The 6,676-nt window shown below is 40.9% G+C and overlaps 1 protein-coding gene across 3 annotated transcripts in view; it reads right to left on the bottom strand.

The window, feature by feature from the left end:
* The window catches only part of SH3KBP1 (SH3 domain containing kinase binding protein 1), a 244,058-nt gene that overhangs the window by 114,770 nt on the left and 122,612 nt on the right, over positions 1–6,676 (bottom strand). The gene's annotated exons all lie outside the window — the stretch shown is intronic.

The following is a 6,676-nucleotide window of genomic DNA, read 5'->3' as shown; positions in this document are numbered from 1 at the left end:
GAGGAATATTTTGGTGGAATGATTTCTGGTTTGCTGGAGAAAAAGTTGAGTTCAGCTTTGTGCTGGGCGATCAGGCATATTCATTCACTCACTCAAAGTTACAAGTCTCTTTAGTAGCAAATCTCAGGTACAGAAGGAGTTCTCTTAAGGCTCAAAATTCTCTCTAGGGTGCATGATGAGTTTTAGGCAAATTAGATCCTCACTAAATGAAGGAATGCTACATCTTCCATTACTCATTTTGCATGTTCTCATTTTCCTGTCCTAAAATATTTCCCCATTCTCTTCTTTCTCTGTAACACACACAAAATAGAGAGGAAGAAAACCCTCATTTGGAAAACAAAACAAAACAAAACATGAAATCACCTATTTTAATCATGGGCTTTCTTAAATGGCACTTTTTATAGTTCTATGTTATTTTTTTTAAAGGTACGTTTTGTTTGTTTTACAGAGGTAGGGGGCAGAGAATGTGCACAGTAAAATCTCCCAGCTGATGTATTTTCTGGCCTTGAGAAATTCTTGTCCTTTTCTATGACAATGGAGAACGTTCTTTTCAGTGCTTTCCACTTCTGAGGTCCTGAGAGCAGCAGTTCCTCTCTGTGCCTTCCACAAAGTCCCGCTACAGGCTCCGTGCAGGGAAAACAACATAGATTCACAAAAGACAGTGACAAAGGAGGACAAAGAGCAAGCATGGAACTTCTGGAGTTTCTAACCTATTCCCTAACTCCTGAGTTACTACACTTAATTTATTTCAGAGAGATGTTATCTATCTACCCAATTCTATGAGGACTTTCAGGAAAAGATTTCCACATCCTCTTTGCCATAAACGAGGAAGACTTTATCAGGCCTCAGTATTGGCCACTTCCCCCTTATTCCTAACCTGACCACCATGCCTCAGGTTATAGAGGGCTCCCCCTTTTCAGCCACCGGGGGACCAGAGAATAAGCAACCCTCAAACCCCACGTAATTCTTCACTTCCTCCCAAACACCATTTATTTATTTTCTTTTTTTCTTTATCTCCCAAACTCCATTTAGCCTTCTCTCTTTGCAATGAGGACCACAGCTCCCAATTTCTAGTTTCTTGACCATTTCCATTCACTCCAGTGACTGCCTTCAGTCACTGCCTCTCTGGATACCCCAGTCTCTTTCTAGTCATTGAGTTTCATGACAAGATGATCAACCCACATTAGAATCTTCATTTCATATAGACTTTCTAGACTCAAGTCAGGGATGGGTTACATGCAAGCATACTGCTCCACGGCCCCATAAAATCATTTCTTAGCACTTGGTAACAGCGATCCCTCTCCTGACCTGGCTGTATCTCTTTTGGCCTCACTAATTTTGTCCAGGCCTCTTTTCATGTCTTATTTGGACACTTTTTTGCTCTCCTGCCTACTGACCTATGACTGAAGAAGGCTCTAGTTGGGAAAACCTGGAGTTGTTTGAACTCAGGCAGTGCACACAAAAATTACACCAAAATGTTACAGATCCTATCCCCTTCCTGGGAAGCACAATAAGGTCACCCATCCATTACGTCCCGCTCACCTCTATACTGCAAAGAGACGGTGTGACGTGTCTTGCCCGGGCACATTACTTATATGTGTGGGCACAGAGTTACCAGCTTTGTAACATTTCAGCCTCTTTCAAATAAAAAAACAACAATAGCTGTATTCCCGTCAACGGAAAAAAATTAGGATTCTAAATTACGAGCAAGCCGACTTTCTCAGTTTCTAACAACGTGTGAATGTGGAGGGTACTAGGGTTTGAAGCAAAGGAGCTCTATCTGAAATGAGACACACGGGACACATAACATGGGCAGCTCTCTCGGTGCAGCAACCACACAAGGCTAGCACTGTACGGGGTTGGGGGGGCAAGTCGGGACTACTCCAGGATTAAACGTCTTGATACTTTACATCATTACTTCTCTTATCCACTTCCTTAATAGTCTAGAAAAGGTACTCAAGAACTCTTGGAAAAAGTGCTTCTGGTACAGAGAGAAAATGAAAAACCCAACTACGAAATCAAAATAAAAAGAACAGACTGAACAGATGCTACCAAAACAAATGGAGCAAAACATATTAAAATCGCTGGTGGGTGAAAATGCTTAGCAAGTGAAAGAAGAAAAAAGAAAATGAGGCAGTAAATTCATCTTTACCACTTCTAACTTCCTCATCTTAAATGGGCAAACAGAAATACAGCTTCTAAGTGACAGAGACCCCAAATACCTGCCTTTAGTTGTCCAAACATTGCCTCCTCTATTCCTAAAGGTTCAAGTGTAAGTTTAATTGAGGTGACACTCCTGAGTCAGGGGCCATCCATGAAGTGGCTTGACGATGGCCTTTTGATGAAGAAGCAGCTTTTAAGGCAATTCCCGCTCACTCTTAATTTGTCAATTGTTCATTTTATAGCCCAGGTTGAGGGAAAGAAAGAGAAAGCTCCATCAGAGGTATAAGTAGGGGTTACTGTGCCTCTGCTTGCATTTGCTTCAAGAGGGTTTATGGGTGCACATCTGTGTGGGAGCTGGCCGCCACCTTTAAAAGCCTGCATTGAGAATAGGCTGTCATCTCATCCTTTCTAAATGGCCTCTGATGCCACAGAAAAGTACAAAACAGGTTGCTGACTAACAAACTTCGTGATCTAAATTCTCTAAATGTAAGAAAAGGTGCATCATCGTGCAAAGTGAGCTGGGCAGTTTATTTGAAAGTTGCCAGTTTGGGGATGCCCGAGTGGCTCAGTCGGTCGAGTGCCCGACTCTTGGTGTCGGCTCAGGTCGTGATTTCGGAGCTGTGGGATGAACCCCACATCGGGCTCTGCACTCAGCATGGACTCTGCCTGAGGTTCTTTCCCCTCCCTCTCCCTTTCACTCTGCTCCTACCCCAACTCGAGGGTGAGCGCATGCATGCTCTCTCTCAAATAAATAAATAAATAGATAGATACAATCTTAACAAAAATAAAGTTGCCCGTTTTTATAGAGCACTCAACTTAAACCATCCCACTGAAATTCAGTTGTCTAAACTATCATTTTACAGGTAGTGAGAATATCAGCAAAAAAAGACTAGTGAGGCACATATGCCTGATCTGTTTAACGGCCACACAGAGATTTATAAAACCTTGACTTTCAGGAATGCAAAGCATCCACAAACTTCAAGATTATAAATATTATGAAATAGTTATTAATATAAGTAAAGAAGAAAAGAGAGCCACAATGAAAGATTTGTAGATACTTTTGTCCACCCCACTGAAAAAATATCAATTGAATCAAATGAATGATTCGGTGAATGTGCAAAAGAAAGGACTTTCACTTCCTATCCCCAAAGAATCCTAGAGCAGAAGGTAAGGACAGAAAAAGTCAATCATAAAACTGGCTTTCCCTACTTTGCAGGATAAATGAGGTACTATCATTTTGAATTAATGATAGCACAAAAAAGAAATTCATCTTTTCACAGAAGAACTATTTTGAATCCACTCTCCGTAATATTTTGGGGGGTGGGGTGAAAAGAAGCAGTCCTAGTCACCATGAAACCCAGAAAGCAAGCAACCACCTGGGTTCCTGGCTCCTCTTTTCTTTAGGGACTCGGGAACAGGGGGCCTAGTCCTTCCCTCAAGCCATCTGCCATCTCTTGGGACTATGTATCTGACATGCTAGTTCACGGGGCTTTTCAGACAGAGGACCTTTTCCTCAACTCATTATTCTACGATGAGAAGAATGGTATCTTTTTCTCTTTGTGATAGGCAACATGAACATACATTAAACACCAATTCCAACAGCAATGAGCTACCACTTCACACCCATTAGGGTGGCTATTACAAAACACACAAACAGAGAATGACAAGTGCTGGTAAGGATGTGGAGAAACTGGAACCCCCAGGCATTGCCGGTAGGAATGCAAAATGGCACAGGTGCTGTGGAGAACAGTAAGGCAGCTTCACAAAAATTAAAAATAGAATTACATATGATCCAATAACTCTACTTCTGGGAATATACCCAAAAGAACTGAGAGCCAGGACTCACATAGGTATCAGTAGGCCAGTACTCATTCACAGTAGCCAAAATGCAGAAACACCCTAAATGTCAATAAATGGAAGAATGGATCAACAAATTGTGATATAGCCATACAGTGGAACATTATTCAGCCTTAAAAAGGAAGGAAACTCCGACACCTGCTACAACGTAGATGAACCTCGAAGACATTATGCTAGGTAAAGTAAGGCAGGCACAAAAGGTTAAGTATCCTATGACTCCACTTATAAGAGCTACCCAGCAGAGTCCAATTCACAGAGACAGAAAGCTGAAAGGTAGTTGCTAGGAAGAGGGGAGAATGAGAAGTTAGTGTTGTAATGGGTACATTGTTTCATTGTGAGAAGACAAAAAAGCTCTGGGTTCTGGAGATGGATGGTGATGACGGTTACACATTAACATGAACATATTTAATGCCATTGGTTATACACTTAACGATGGATAAATGGTATTATGTATATTTTACTGTGATAAAAACATTCTACATTTCTTTCTTTAAAAAGATTTTATTTATTTGACACAGAGAGAGAGAGAGAGAGCACAAGCAGGGGGAGCAGCAGGCAGAGGGAGAGGGAGAGGGAGAAGCAGACTCCCCACTGAGCAAAGAGTGTCATGTGGGGCCCGATCCCAGGACCTTGAGATCATGACCTGAGCTGAAGGCAGATGCTTAACCGACTGAGCCACCCAAGCACCCCCAAACATTCTCCATTTCTGTAGGCATACAAAGAAAGCTTTTATGGGGATTTCCACTGGGAATTAAAGCTGAGTGTATGAGACTAAGAAAGTCTTAACTTTTGTTGTGTTGGAATTTTTTTACCATGTACTTAGGTTATTTTCATTACAAACAAAACCAGCCAGAATTAGGTCAGCCTTTAACCTGGAAATTCCTCTCTTAAAAATTGAGCCCGAAAAAATAACCAGGGCAGACACAGTGATGCATATATAAGAATGCCATTTTTAATATTAAAAATGTGGAGGCAACCTAAATAGTTATTACAGGAGGATCGGTTCAATAAATGGTGGTACGCCTGTACAAGGGATGACCGTGTGCTTGTCTGAAAGAAAAGGGGGGTCCATTATATGTTAAGTTCCAAAATCAGGTAACATTTAATATGACCTCAGGGGTATACTGCACGGGCACTACCGTTGTGATAAAAGTCTGGAAGGATACATATTAAATGGTTGTTTCTGGATAAGAGGATTAAGGGCAATTTATTCATATTCTTTAACTTTGAGTTTTTATTATTGTAATAATTATTGCAAAGAACTCCTGTAATCAGAGAAGTAACAGGGCTATTTCCATTTTGAGAAGCAAATAAGCAAAGGACTGGGGGAAGCATTCAATAATGCAAATTAGTAGTTCTGACGTCACAAAACTTTTAAGGGTCCCAGGGGCTTCCCTGTCTGTGTCATCTCCAGGCCCTAGCCTGAGGGAGCCAGAGAGGCTCCTGCGGGAGCCAAGTACCATTGCTGAGCCTTTTCTGTAGGTCACGTTTTACAATCAACATACTTTCACTCCTTTCTCAGGCACCAGCTGAATTTTGCACGTAAATATCTAATTGTCATGTCTACTTTTCAGAACTCAGAACAATGCTATCTGGCAATAATAATAATAATAATAAGCAGCAAATTTAAGATAGCTTTCAACAAGAAAACTCTCTCAATCCATCACAGATGAGTATATTTTTTATTTTAGCCAGCTGCTGTCTGCACTCACGTCCTTCTAGACAAGCTACAGACGCCATTAAAAAACTTTTCAAGAAGTTCTCCTACTCTTAAAGTAATGTGTTAAAACAATGTGTTTCCTTTTGTCATGTTACCTTCCTTTTCATGTAATTCTGAAGACATTACAAGTTAAAGCCAATAGAAAAAGGCACAAAGAGACATGTTTTATAGATATCATCCACTCTCCCCCTTACAATTTTTTTAACAAGAGACAGGAATATGGAAGACATATGACGCATTGCAAGCCTTACTTATCCTGTGCTTTATTTAGGGAATTTTATTTTCTGTTTGGAAAATGACAGACTTCTGCTTTTAGGTAGATAAATATGAACAAGTCACAGAGAGAAACGAGACCACTTATCACTAGCAAACTTTTAGAAAAGTCAAATAATTGAGTGTTTTTATTCGACTGTGTATATAGAAGCAAATGAATATAAATGCTCAGTCCTACACAATTAGCCAAACATCTTTACCTCTATAAATTAAAAAACAACAACAACAACAACAACAAAAAACAGCTCAGCAGCACCCAGGAGTCACTACTCACAGCTTCTCCACTCACCAGGAAAACTCCCAATGTCCATGCCTCCCAAGAGTGAAATGCCCGCAGCTGGCCCACTCTGCGAGGACACACTCTTCTCTCCTAAGTTAACCTGAAGAGCAAGCTGGATTTGTTTACTGCACAAACATCTGTAATTGCTAAAGCTCTCGGTGGCATGGTGTAACAGTTACTGCTTGTGCAAACTGCCCATCTAAATGACTCTCTGCAGTGTGAGCACATGAAAACCCAAGACACAGAGAAATTGAAAACATCTGTAAAAATCAATGGCCGGATTGACCAAAGGGGTGGGGGGATTAAAACAGCTACAGAGTTCCAGTGCAGCATCTGACTTGAGAAAAGACTCCTCCGCACTATAGGTTCTTCCTTACAATATC

Source organism: Mustela nigripes, chromosome X (assembly GCF_022355385.1).
Source record: "Mustela nigripes isolate SB6536 chromosome X, MUSNIG.SB6536, whole genome shotgun sequence".
NCBI lineage: Eukaryota > Metazoa > Chordata > Mammalia > Carnivora > Mustelidae > Mustela > Mustela nigripes.
The sequence above is the reverse complement of the archived record's forward strand: the minus strand, read 5'-3'. Positions and strand labels throughout refer to the sequence as shown.